Below are 12943 nucleotides of genomic sequence, written 5' to 3' on the forward strand. Positions count from 1 at the left end.
ATCCTGGCACTTTTCCCCTCCCCTGTCCCCTGCACTTGCAAGATCTCAATGTCACTTGGTCTAGTAATATTGTTGTCTCTGTCCTCCCTCTGTTCCCCCTCCCTTGCCTCATTGCGCCTTGAAACACTTGTGTATAGGTGCATTATAAATGCCATATCATGTTATGTCAGCATTGAAGACTTCCATAGATATTTTTCAGCAGGCATATGAACCCAATGATCAATTGTAAAAGTATTAAATCCTAGGCCCACTATGTTAGAATGATCTAACATAGTGGGGCACACACTCTATGTCTTGATCTCCTCTGACCTCCCTCTCTCCATCCCTCTGATCACTCCTCTCATCTGGAACGATCACTCCCTCCTCTCCCCTCATCTCCACCTCTCTTTCCCCCAAGCCAAGCATACCCCAACACTGCCGCCTACCTTCTCGAACATCCAGCCCATGAAGAGTGTGTCAGTTGGGGCTTTTGCTGGCACTTTATCCCCCCCCACCTTTGGCTGCCTCACATCCTGACACAGCCCTGTCTCTGCTCTACTCTTCAGTTTCAGATACTCTTGATGCTCTTGCCCCTGTCATGACGATCCGTTTGAAGTCCAAAGCCAAGTGCAATTCCGGGTATGACTCTGACCTAGCTACACTTAAACGTGAGTGTAGGGCGGCTGAGAGGAAATGGAGGACTTCCTTTTCATCCTCTGACAAACTGGCCTGTCTCCTGCTACAAAGGCAATACCGACTCTCTGTCCTCACCAAGAAGAGAGTCCACATTCAAGCTTGTGTCCCGGTGGCATCTAACAACTCGGCCAAACTCTTTTAAATCTGCAAGGAGCTGGCCAACCCTGCTGCAGTCTCTACCCCTCCTGTTGCCTCCCAGGCTCTTTGCAATGCCCTTGCCTCTCACTTCATTTAAAAAACCCAGGACATCCTGTCCACCCTCTCCTCCCACACCTCTCCTCTCCCCTCTCCATCTGTGCTTGCTGACCCTCCTGTAGCCACCCCCACCATCCTTCTCGTCCTTTCCTCTTTTCTCCCCTGACAAGGTCGCTAGACAAGTCCGATCTATGAAAGCCTCATAAAAACAGGTTCATCCCTGTTCCTCTAAAACCATCAAGGACCACATTGACACCCTCGCTCTGGCCCTTGCTGATTTTTGCAACCACTCCTTTGTCTCAGGATCCTTCCCCGCCCCTCTGAAGCACTCCTTTGTGCATCCTTTTCTCAAGAAACCCACAGCTGATCCTTCTTGTCCAGCTAACTATCGCCCAATTTCCATTACTCCCTTTCTGGGCAAACTCCTGGAAAAGTTGGCCATCTCTCAGCTAACCTTCATTCCAATTCTGTTGGCTGTATCCATGACCACTAGTCTGGCTTCAAAGCTGCCAGAAGCATGGAAACTGCTCTCCTGAACATCCATGAAGATCCGGGCCACCCCTTGTACTGGGGTCTGTATCTGTACCCATACAGCCCCACCTTTGTCTTCCTGCACTTATCAGACCTACCCTGTCTGCTACCTTAGACTTAATACTTGCAAATTGCTGGCTGCACTACCACTGTTTGTTGTCTTTATTATTTATTTATTGATATTTATCTGTTTCTCCTCTGCTTCGCACTTTCCACTTGTCCCCCCTTCCATGCACTTTTCCCCTCCCTCTCTCCCATGCACTTGCACCTTCTCAATGTCACTGGGCCTAGTAAGATCGCTGTTTTTTTCTCCCTTGTTCCCCTCCCTTGCCTTGTTGCGCTCTGTAACACTTGTGTACGAGCGCAATAGAAATAAAATATCAATATCAATCTATGTGGTGGGTGTGTGCACCTTCTGAGAACTCTTAGCTGAGAACTGTCCTAACTTTTAAAGTCTTTACTAGCCCCCAAAGCTTTTCTGTTATTCTTGGCTATTGGGCAAGGAGTACTTTTCATGAAACCCACTTAATACTGGACCTGCGTGTTTTGTTTGTTCCTCAGTCTTTGAAGTGGCCACTCCCCTACATTGACTGATTCCAGTTCTCAGTATTGAGATGCACTTGCACCTCTGACAGATTCCATGCTTGTCAATCGCTGCAGCCTGCCCTCCCACTACCCGCATGTACACCATGGAGCCACCAATTGATGGGGGTTTCTCCCCATAACCCCCTTTACTTTTGGCTATGACGTCCCATTGGCCCATCTGCAAACCACTCTGAATGGAGAATTCTGCTTCTGTTGCTACTCAAACCATCGCCCCTCCCCTGCCTTGTTGAGTCTGCCTATCCTCAGTTTGTAGCATGGCCCCGCTGATTGTGGTGTCAGAAGACGCACCAACCCTCCTTGCCAGACCGTCATTTCAGGCATAAACACAGTAAAGGAACTGCAGCCAGTTCTGGATCAACCATCTTCACTATCGAAGGGTTAGTCATCCCCACAACCCGATTCAAATGTATCTGAATCTGTGAGTGGGTATTTGTGTTTTCAGGGAAAAGCCTCTGTACCATCAAAGAGTTTGGCATACTAGAGTATCGCCCTACTGGAACCACCCTAGGTAAGAATCCCATATTACTAACATAGCAAAAGGTATATATCATACTATCCCTGAGCTATCCCATGACACCAGCAAGACATAGAGAAGCCTTCATTGCACCTTACCTGGAGCATTCTAGGTCAAAGGTCAGCATAGGGAACATATTAATCATCACATCCCGTGTGAACCACATCTGGATGCCAGCATTGCCTGGAGTACTTTAGACCTTTTCCTACCTGAACCAACCCTGGATAGTAACAGTACGCTTTGCACCCTAAGCCAAATGTGTCATTCCAGGACCGAATCTGATTCCACTCAGCCTACACCATTCCAGGACAGCAAATCATAGTACTTGTCATTACCTCTTGGGTGTCCCGTCACAGGCCAAAAGAACAGTAGAACAGTACAGACTACCTTTAGTGCAATGCACCTGTTGGGATGAACATCCTACATCCCACCAGCAAGAGGAAATATAAACTATGAAAACCAGTATGCCACTTAAGGAAACAGCCTGAAGAGCACAGCACATGAGGTCATGCACATCGGTCGTGAGGAAGGAAGACTGCTAAATCTTTCCAGGCTGACTGTCCCACTTAAACATTCAATCGCCCTGCTAGCTCTAATCCCATGCCAATAGTTTTTGGAATATTGGTGCCACTAAGGCCAGAACCAAAACCTTAGGTAAAAACTAAAAATGTCACTGCTTGGAGTAACTTAGTAGTGGCAGGGTTTGTGATGGCGTTGCGGACGGTGGCCAAAGATTGGTGGCCAAAGATTGAATGGGAGTATGGTATGTAAACTCTGGCAAGGTACATAGATGGCGATTGGTTTAAAAGGCTAGTATGTTGAAAATGCACAAGGATGCCAGAATGTGAGGTATGGATTGTATTTTAATTTCAGTTTCTAATTTATAGAGCATGTTCAGACCATCTGGATGGCATCAGGTCGAAGTCAGAGGGAACGCAGGGTGGCGGAGGCTAATGAGGAACAGGGTGGACATCCAACCACGGAAAGATTTTTGGAAGCCAAGGAAATCCTGTATTACTTGTAGCACTTGGGTAGTACGTTCCAGAGCTTTGAAAAGGAGAAACATAGTCTGTCTTTCTGTGCCCAGTCGCTGTTAGGCCAGTGAGGATTCTAAAAATAGATCTTAAGCGACGCTGTCACCAAAAGTGGTGGTTAGGAAAAGAAGATGAAATTCATGGAAGTCTTGATGAACAATACAAAAGGCTTCCAGTTACCATGTTCCAGGTAGATGTTGCTTCAGTGAGAAAATCAATGTCATAGCAATGCTATGATAGGTAACTGTGAGGAACAGTTGTTTAAGAATGGTGCATGTAGCAATGGGAATTTAGGTGGAAGAATTTAGGTGGAAGAAGCAGATTGATACACCAGGAGAAATTTGGTGATCTATAAGGTGGCATGAAGCATGGAACTGAGATCTTTGACTATGGAAATGGCCTGATCAATACGGTTAAATGTTATGAATACCTTAGCGCAAGGTGGGGCAACCTGTAATATCCTACCTGGTCTTCTAGCCATTCTGCCTAATTGGTTTCATGTTAGAGGACAACAAAACAGCAGAACAGTGGGGTTTGTCAGTGGAATTTGCTTCTTTTGTGGAGAGAACAATGGTGTGATTTCCTTCTCTGCTAAAGAATGCTCTATTCCTGCTACACCCCTTTGGGTTATGGCTGCAAAGCAAGGGAAGGTGCTTCAACTATGTAGGGATCGGGGGGGTTGAGGGGGGCTTAGCATTTCACAATATGGGACCTTATGAAAAAAAGTTCTTTAATTCCTGACAAGGCATGATCAGCCTCCTCTGTCCAGACAAAATGCTGACCTTTTTTCAAAAGGTTAATGGTGGGTTGCACTGTGGAGGAAGAGTCTGTGATGAACCAGCAATAGAAATGTGCAAGTCCCAAAAAATGTTGGATCTCCTTCACTGACTAGGGTGAAGGTTATTGTGTCACAGCTTTTACCTTTCCCGGGTCTATAGTGATACCATCAGGGGTTGAAATAAAGCCCAAGAACACCACACTTTGGACATTTAATGTGCATTTCTCTCTCTCTCTCTCTGAGAATACCAGGATGTCCTCTATATATACAATAGTGTGAACGTCAATCAGCTCCCTGAGCACCTCATTGATAAAATACTGGAAGGCTGCCAGGGTGTTGCACAGTCCAAACAACATTACCTGATATCCGAATAAACTTTTTGTGGAAGGTTGTCTTACATTCATCTCCAGCCTTTCCTCACACTAGCTGGTGTGCCCCGCATAGATCAAGTTTGGTATAAATCAATGCTTCTTGAACTTGGTCTAATAGAACTGAAATTAGGGGACTTGGGTACTTGTTCTTGATGGTTATTTTGTTGAGTCCCCTTTAGTCTATACATGTGCATAGATCTCCCTCGTTCTTCAGTACAAAGAATAAGGGTGATGCTGCTGGCGATGTGGATGTTCTAATGAAGCTATTTTCCAAGAATTAGTCTAACTACTACCAGAGGTGTTTCTGTTCAGGTTCAGTCAAGGCATAGGCAGAACTGCACGGCAGTTGGGGTTGCAAGTAAAACATCGATCCAACAGTTGTACAGTTGGTGGGGTGGTAGGGAGTTTGTGTTTTCTTTTTTTTAACCCGTTCTTGAATTCCCTGAATTTGTGGTACTCATTTGGAAGTCCTTCCAATGCTCTTAGGCCTGTGGTAGTTGTGCCATCTTGGGCTATTAAACAATGCTTTTGTGGTTTACTGTCGACGAGGCTGAAAACTGTACTGTTCTCTTCTTCCACGAAATCTGGGGGTCGTGCTCCATAAGCCATGGAATACCTAGGAAGATGTTGAACTAGGGCGCATCAATGAGACTGAAGGTTGCCCACTCATGTCAGTCCATGCTTTGAAAAGAAATTGATTCGCTCCAGTGCCTTACTGTACCGGAGTTTAAATTGGTACCATCCACTGTGCAGACATCTTCCAATCTGGAATAATGTTTCTCTGAGGCTGCCGGCATAGTTTATGACCATATAATTCCCAGTGGCAGTCTATAACAACACTGCTGCCTGGGATTTCCAATTGGTCACAGGGTGGAACACTTGTACTGTTAGATGAGAATAGTTGATTTTAGGAGGTACTGAATTGCCCTGTTTTTACATGCTGGACTCAGCAACCAGGTGGGGTGAGGGTCTATAAGCCTCCTATAAGCAGTCCTTCCTTTTTTTTATCAGAGGGTGTGGGCCAACAAGTCCCAAAAGAACTCCCTCCTTTTTTCTAAGCTGTATTAGGGAACCTTTTCTACAGCACATTATTGAGGGGTCCTGCTTTGCATCCTCGCCCTGCTGAAGGACCTCCATGATACACACAAATAACTGATCATCACTGACAAGGGCAACTACTACCAAAACATCATTGCCAAGGACAACAATAAAATAATAGTGCTCTTCAAAGCCATCAAGCACTGCTTCAATCCTTTGCCTCAACCACCCATACCACACTTCAATAAAAATTCCACAAGATCAATTTCTTCATAAACAAGATCAGCATGATTCCCCAGCACATAGACACCAAAGCCAGTGCTGACAGCACACCTCATATCCCATCTAGCAAAACCACAAATACCTGGACAATGTTCAAGACACTCCCTATGGAAGACCTCACTGCCACCCTTGGACCCCTCAAGGCCACATTGTATGTGGACGACATCCCCCCTGCCTCTGTACTCAAGACACTTTTGTGTTAAGCACTCCTCCATACCTTACATTCATTAACAGTTCTCTAATGCAAGTCACCTTCCCCTCTATCCTCAAGAGCGGACATATCCTACCGCTTCCCAAGAAATCAAGACTGCACCCTGAAGACCTCAGCAATGACGGCCCCATCACCCATCTTTCCGTCCTAGGTAAGATCATTGAGAAAGCAGCAGTCGCCCAACTCCTCCAACACATCGAAGCCAACAATATATTTCAGTCTTACCAATCCGGCTTCAGATCCAGATGCAGCACCAAAAATGCTACCATCAAGGTGATTGGCGATGTCCTTAAAATTCTCGATGATTGCCATCCTTGCCTACTGGTTTTTCTTAACCTCTTAGCAGCATTTCACACAGTAGACTACCAGACACTCACCGACAATCTACATCGCTGCATGCGGATCAGAAAGTTCGCCCTGCTTCAAATCCTACCGTGTTAATCACCACCAGTTTGTACAAATGGATTACTCCCGATCACCTACTCTACCGATCACCTGTGGAGTCCTGCAAAGATCCATCCTCTACCTGGTGATCTCCAGTCTTTAGATGGAACCGCTCTGAACCATCCTTGCACCACACAACATCCCCATTCACCAATGCGCCGATGACACAAAGCCCCACTTCAAGATATCCTCCAATCAAAGACATCCACAGGCTCAAGGTCTGCCTCACACTGATCCAGCCCGGGATGTCCAGTGCTTACCTGAAGGTCATGTAGCCCTTGTTTTTCTTTCGGTCCTGGTTGAGCACAGTATTAAAAATACTCAGAGCCAGGAATGGACCACGCTGACACCACCCCACCAACCCAGTCCACCTGTTCTGGTGAGGCGCTTGGCAACCTGCAAATAAAAAGATTATTAACTCAGTAGATGGGCCACAATTCTGAGCTCCACATGTTAATAAGGCACAGAACACTGGAGGGGGAATTGTGTTGCCCTTGTGGGTTTTTATAGAAAATCTTGTTAACTTTTTTAAGCAAGCAAACACAACCCCTTTATTCAAACCAGCCCCATGCTCCAATTCAATTTTCCCCTTCAGTGTTTAATAATGCATTCATCGGAGTAATAGCTACTCATTGCACAGGCCCATCAATAAACAAACTTAAAGCAAGTTCCTATGCATGTCTCCTGTGGGCACCATGCTTTCCTCCCCAACCTCTCACCACACAACAACACATTGCCTGCTTGATACCCCTTGAACCTCTTAGAAGCTGCATTCTGCTCCAAACTAAAATATCTCCCCCTTCTTAGTCATATCACAGCTCATGTCACACAAAACACAGTACCTTTTTGGCCGCTATCCGTCCTGTCATGTTTTCCCCGCTCTGCCACGGGTGGCTGCTAAGGGTATCTTAGCTGTGGCTTTAGCTCTGGAATCCCTGTTCATTGGTAAGGCTTTGGGAGCCCCAGTGTCCAGGTGGGCTGATAAAACACATATTTACTCCATGGTGGTGGGTTTAATGTCATTGGGGCTCTGGCAGCCCTAGCTCCTTGACAGGGCTTTATGAACCCCCATTCCAATGTTACTCTGTGGTGGGGTTTTCCTTGAAGAGGGCTTTTGGAGCCAATTATTTTCCTCCGTGGTGCTGCACCCCCGTATTGCAGATTCATCTTGTAGGGCTTTGAGAGCCCTTGAGTCCATATTGGGGTTTGGGAGCCCCTGGCACTGGCAAGGCAGGGGTTAATGTTTACTCCATGGTGGTGTTCAGTTCAGGCTTGGCCCTGCGCAGGGCCTTCCCTTGTTGCCAGCAGCCTGCCTGAGCTACGGCCGCACCAGATGTGATGCGGCCGGGCATCCAGGTAAGTTCTTGACGGCTCCCCCTGTCTGGCCCCAGGGAAAGCGGATTACATACAGGCCCCCCGATGGTGCCAGCAATCTCTTTTTCCTGCCAGCGATGGTGGGGGTTTCATCTTTTTCACTGCCCTCAAATGGGGCTATGGGGGGGCAGACTTTCCCTGCAGGCCATGATCTTCACCCGGGTCGCATCGCACATGCAGCCCAGAACTTCTCTTGCTGCCCGGACTGACCCCAGGTGGCCTGTAGCCATCAGGCCATGCTCTAGTTTTCGGTTGCCACCATGAACTCCTCCTGACTGGGGAGTTTTCTTCACCCGAGCCACACCGCACATGTGGCCCGGTACTTCCTTTTCTTCTGGCCCAGGCCCTTGGGCGACCTGCACATGTGGCCCCAGACGCGGGTGTTTGTCTTCACCAGGGCTGAATCATTCATGTGTCCTGGAGCTTATCTTCACGCTGGGCTGCAGCTGACTGACGCAGCCTGGCTCAGCACATTCAGGAGGCCCTAGGGGCCACTCGAGGCTGCAACCCCCCAGCAGAGTGGATCTGCTGCTCCCCTTTTCTTTCTTTATGTTCTCTTGTCTGTCAGTGTTTTTTTTAATGTCTGTCCTCTTCAACTATCTCCTCCAACTGTCATTTTTCAATGGTTCTCGTCTTGTAAATCCAGTCCATATCCCTGCTCACTGACAGGGGGGACCTGTCCATTGTCTCTCCTAGTTCAATGTGTCCCCCATGGTGAGGAACGTGGTATGTCCAGGTAAGTCCATTAGTTATCACAAGCACAAATACGTTTTACCACCATTAAACATACTTTTAAAACTCCTTTTGTGTCTTGTCTCTTATTGAACATTTATTTATATATTTAATTATCTATAAGCCACTATCTTTAAGGACGCCATTTGGGCCTGGGTTACACTTAACCCATCCAGGACTGAATTCCTACTGCTGACCACCAACACAGAACACCCTGACATCCAGCCACTTCAAAGGAGGAATGTGCAGGATAGGTTCTGCATCTATAAGCATTCACCCACTTCCATTTGGTCAGTTCCACGGACATAAGTACAGAACATACAGTGGGGCTTCCATGCAACTTGAGGTACACACACATTTTCAGTGAACCAAGAATGTTTTCTCCTAGTGCACATATCCCTGGTGTGTATAAGAACATATTAAGGGCTAAACATAAGACATGCTCCCATGGGACTTGATAAAGTCCTGACTATGCCATAGAAGAATTGCATGACATCCAAGACTGAATTCCTACTGCTGACATGATATGATATGACATTTATAATGCACCTATACACAAGTGTTTCCAACAAAACTGAACACTGACATCCAGACCCAGCGCTCTGCTGTGAACCTTGAGTGCTTCACACTCCAGTAAGCCACCTACGATAAGTCCCTTGGGTTCGCCATCAACATACATCTCTACTTCAACCACCACATAGCAAGGAAGACACAAGCGGATTGGTACCAACTTTCTCTCCTGCGTAAAATAAAGCCTTCATCCTAAAAAGAAACTTCAGACTGCTGTCCAAGCCTTGGCCCTCTCGCACCTGGATGCTGGCAATGTCCTTCAGGAAAGCATTTCGGTGACTACAATGGCACCCGTGAGAAGTGTCCTGCATGCTACAGCTACAGCTCAACTCATCAAAGGACTCTGCAAAACCCTCATCGAACTGTAGAGGATCCCACTGCCAGCCCCTATCACCTTCAGATTCTGCTGCATCATATAGAAGGCTGTCACCCTGTAACCTAAGCTACCTCACTGAGAATCTCTGCCTCTCAGGAGGCCTGTGATCCACCAGAAGTAAGGACATGTGCAGACTTGAACACTGCCGGCTCAGGCAAGAAAGAACCAGCAAACAGGCCTAGTCTGGCTACGCCCCAATACTCTGGAACCTCCTCCCCATCAACATCAGGCTCGCCCCCTTGCTTCTACAGTTCAGGAAGGAGCTCAAGACCTGTCCCTTCAAGGAATGGCTCCTCCCTGACACCTAGGTCCTCACATCCTCCCCTTTCCACCCTTCCTGAGACTGGGTGATCTGATCTGCACCGCTTCCTCCCCTGGTGGTTGCTTGTAGATCCACTGCTGAAAGATTGACTGCTCTCCCCTGCTGTTAGATACCCACTCCCTTGTTTCTCTGCTTTCCTACCTGTTCTCTTCACCCTGTGATTGTAAAGCATTCAGTTGCTTCCCAAAGCTAGGTTTGTGCTCAATAAATCCTCTACTAGTAATAACAATAATACTAATAATAATAATCATTGGTTTTGTTAGACATTTTGATGCATTTTTCTTTTATAAAGATATCCATGTCCAGTGGTTAAACAAAACCCACTGGAGGCATTGTGATTTACCTTTCTCTGGCCTATCTTCAGAACTTAAAGTGCAGTTTGCCTATGTCGAACTGCAACCACATAAAAGGTGTGTATACAATTATGAATAAATGTTTCCTTTACTATCAAAGGATAGTAGCGTATATCGGTCGTGACGGAACATTTTATGCTAACACGACAGAAAAATGGAGCGTTGGCTAGCACATGGAGATGAGACTTGAGACCTAAAACCAAGGGATCTCTTATCATAGATATTTTGTAAACATATTTTCAGATACCAGTACAATTGCATCTTTCTATACAGATTGGGAAGCCCAAGAGGGGAATTTCTGAGATAATGTACAAAGAGAAGAAGCTTAATGGGCCGGGACGATAGCTCAGGGGCAATGTGTTTGTCTTGGAAGCAAGACAGCGCAGATCAGCACAGGTTTGAGTTCTGGTCCAACGCTTAAGAGACTAGTCTCCAGTGTTAAGAGTGAAATAAAAGGTTAATTAATTAATGGTAGCAGGCTCATAACATATGCTTCAGGTATTCCGTAATCATGGACTATATGGTCCAATGACTGTAACAAAAGATGTGTGTGCTCTACTGTAGGTCTTATAGAGCCATGGCCACACACAACACTTCACAGTCATTCACAGTCTCTATTGGCAAGCTGTGCCAGGTATTGACTGAACATGCAAGATGCATGGGGCTTGTCATACAGCTAGCAAAGACTAGACACACGCATGTGAAAAGAAAGGGCTTCGTAATGAGTTTGGTGGTAATTCAGCAGTGCATCTGCTTATTTACTGCCAAACCCCATCACTGTTACCGCCACTTGGTCCGGTGGTAATTCCCCATTTTTAAGGTCCGTAGGACTCCATGGGGATTTTCGGCAGACAATCATACATTATCATTAAAAGAGAATAAATATACATACATGCTAAACACGTGTGTGAGGGCATTCTTTATATGTTGCTATTTTATGAGTATAAAGAGGCACTATATTGCAAACGTAGGGATTAAACTGTGTTGGGACGGTTACATTTAATTCTGATAATTTACACATGAGTGATAAGAATTGGTTCCTCGATGATCTGTAGGGTTGGCACAAAAAATGTTGCTAACTAACCTATCAGGTGCCCAAGTGTAGAGGGTTCTCTTACCATACAGCGCAGATATCTAATTCTCTCTGGAGCTTTGCGCCGACAATAACACTATTCCCTGCCGAAAAAACGGCCTCAGCCCCAGCGGGAGTTCTCACTGCCTCTAGGGTGGATGTTAGACCATGGCAAGTGTGGCATGGTGAAAATCATGCCAGCTTTCCTGGCCCTACCTTCATGATCACATCAACTGGGGCTCGAATACAAGCTGTTATCCATATTGGACTAGCCTTGTGGGTGGAGGGAGAGAGCAGAAGGGAAGGAGGGTGGGGAGTGGGTGAGGTGTAAGCATCAATGATTCTTGCAGGAGACGCATGGTTTTGGGGCTCCATCCCTAATTTTCAGCTTATGAGCCTCATTACGGGTTTAGCCGAACGACTGCCAAATGGGATTACTGTTAGTGCCAATTGGTCAAAGTACAAGTGGCTGTAGGCAGTGTAAGTCCCAATTTTTTGGAGTTGATGGGGATTTTGGAAGAATTACCACAGGCGGTAATTTTGCCAGCGGTAATTCTATCGATTTTGCTGATTTTTTTGGATGTAAGGTAGCACATTTTCCTACAGCCTTTTGCTGGAAGAGAATTTTCCACCGCACCACCAAACCTGTAGTACACCAGTAATGGAATTACCACCACATTACCACCATTGTTTACCACACCACCATACTCATATTGAGGCCCGTAGTCAGATGGACTAGCATTCGGAAGCCTCTGTCGCACACACAGATGTTCTATTTTCAAGGAGACTTCTCCATCCCTCATTTAAATGTTTCTATATCTCGGCGGTTGAGGTCTAATTAATGCATATATTCTTGAAGGACACAGATACAATTCATGATAACTAATATATTTTCCTATGGGGCTGTTTGTGTTTTATTAAAGAGAACAGTTCCACGCGTGTGCCTAAGCATTTCTTTCTCTCAAATCTATAGCATTTCAGTATAAGGTGAGTGAAACATAGGCACCATTCCAGAAATAGCTGTGGGAGGGGAAAGTGAGAAAAAAATGTGCCAAAGTCTCCTGCAGGGATGTGAAAGGAAAGAGACATTGTGAAATGCTAACAACTAAGCCATTAGATGCGATGGCTCTGCCATCCTGGAAGGCCAATCCTATATATATACTCTCTAAGGATGACTGTGTAGTGAGGACGGTTCATGTTCATAGCCCCGTACACAGACATTCACAGATTCCCCTCTTAGAACGTCCTCTTCTAAACTTCAGCATGGAGGAAAACCAGCAGCCCTTGCCTCCCAATGGAGTGACAGATGTTGCAGACATGTTATCCACACATGCAAGTGAAGAAGCTGCCCAAATGAGTATATAACATTCAAGGTTACAGATGCTTTACTGTTAGGGTGAGTGTTGTGAAACATGAAATGAACACCAAGCCCTGTTTGCATTATGTACTTATTGATTCAACCATA

The sequence above is a fragment of the Ambystoma mexicanum genome, chromosome 8 (assembly GCF_040938575.1).
Source record: "Ambystoma mexicanum isolate Mex_15411 chromosome 8, UKY_AmexF1_1, whole genome shotgun sequence".
Taxonomy (NCBI): Eukaryota; Metazoa; Chordata; class Amphibia; order Caudata; family Ambystomatidae; genus Ambystoma; species Ambystoma mexicanum.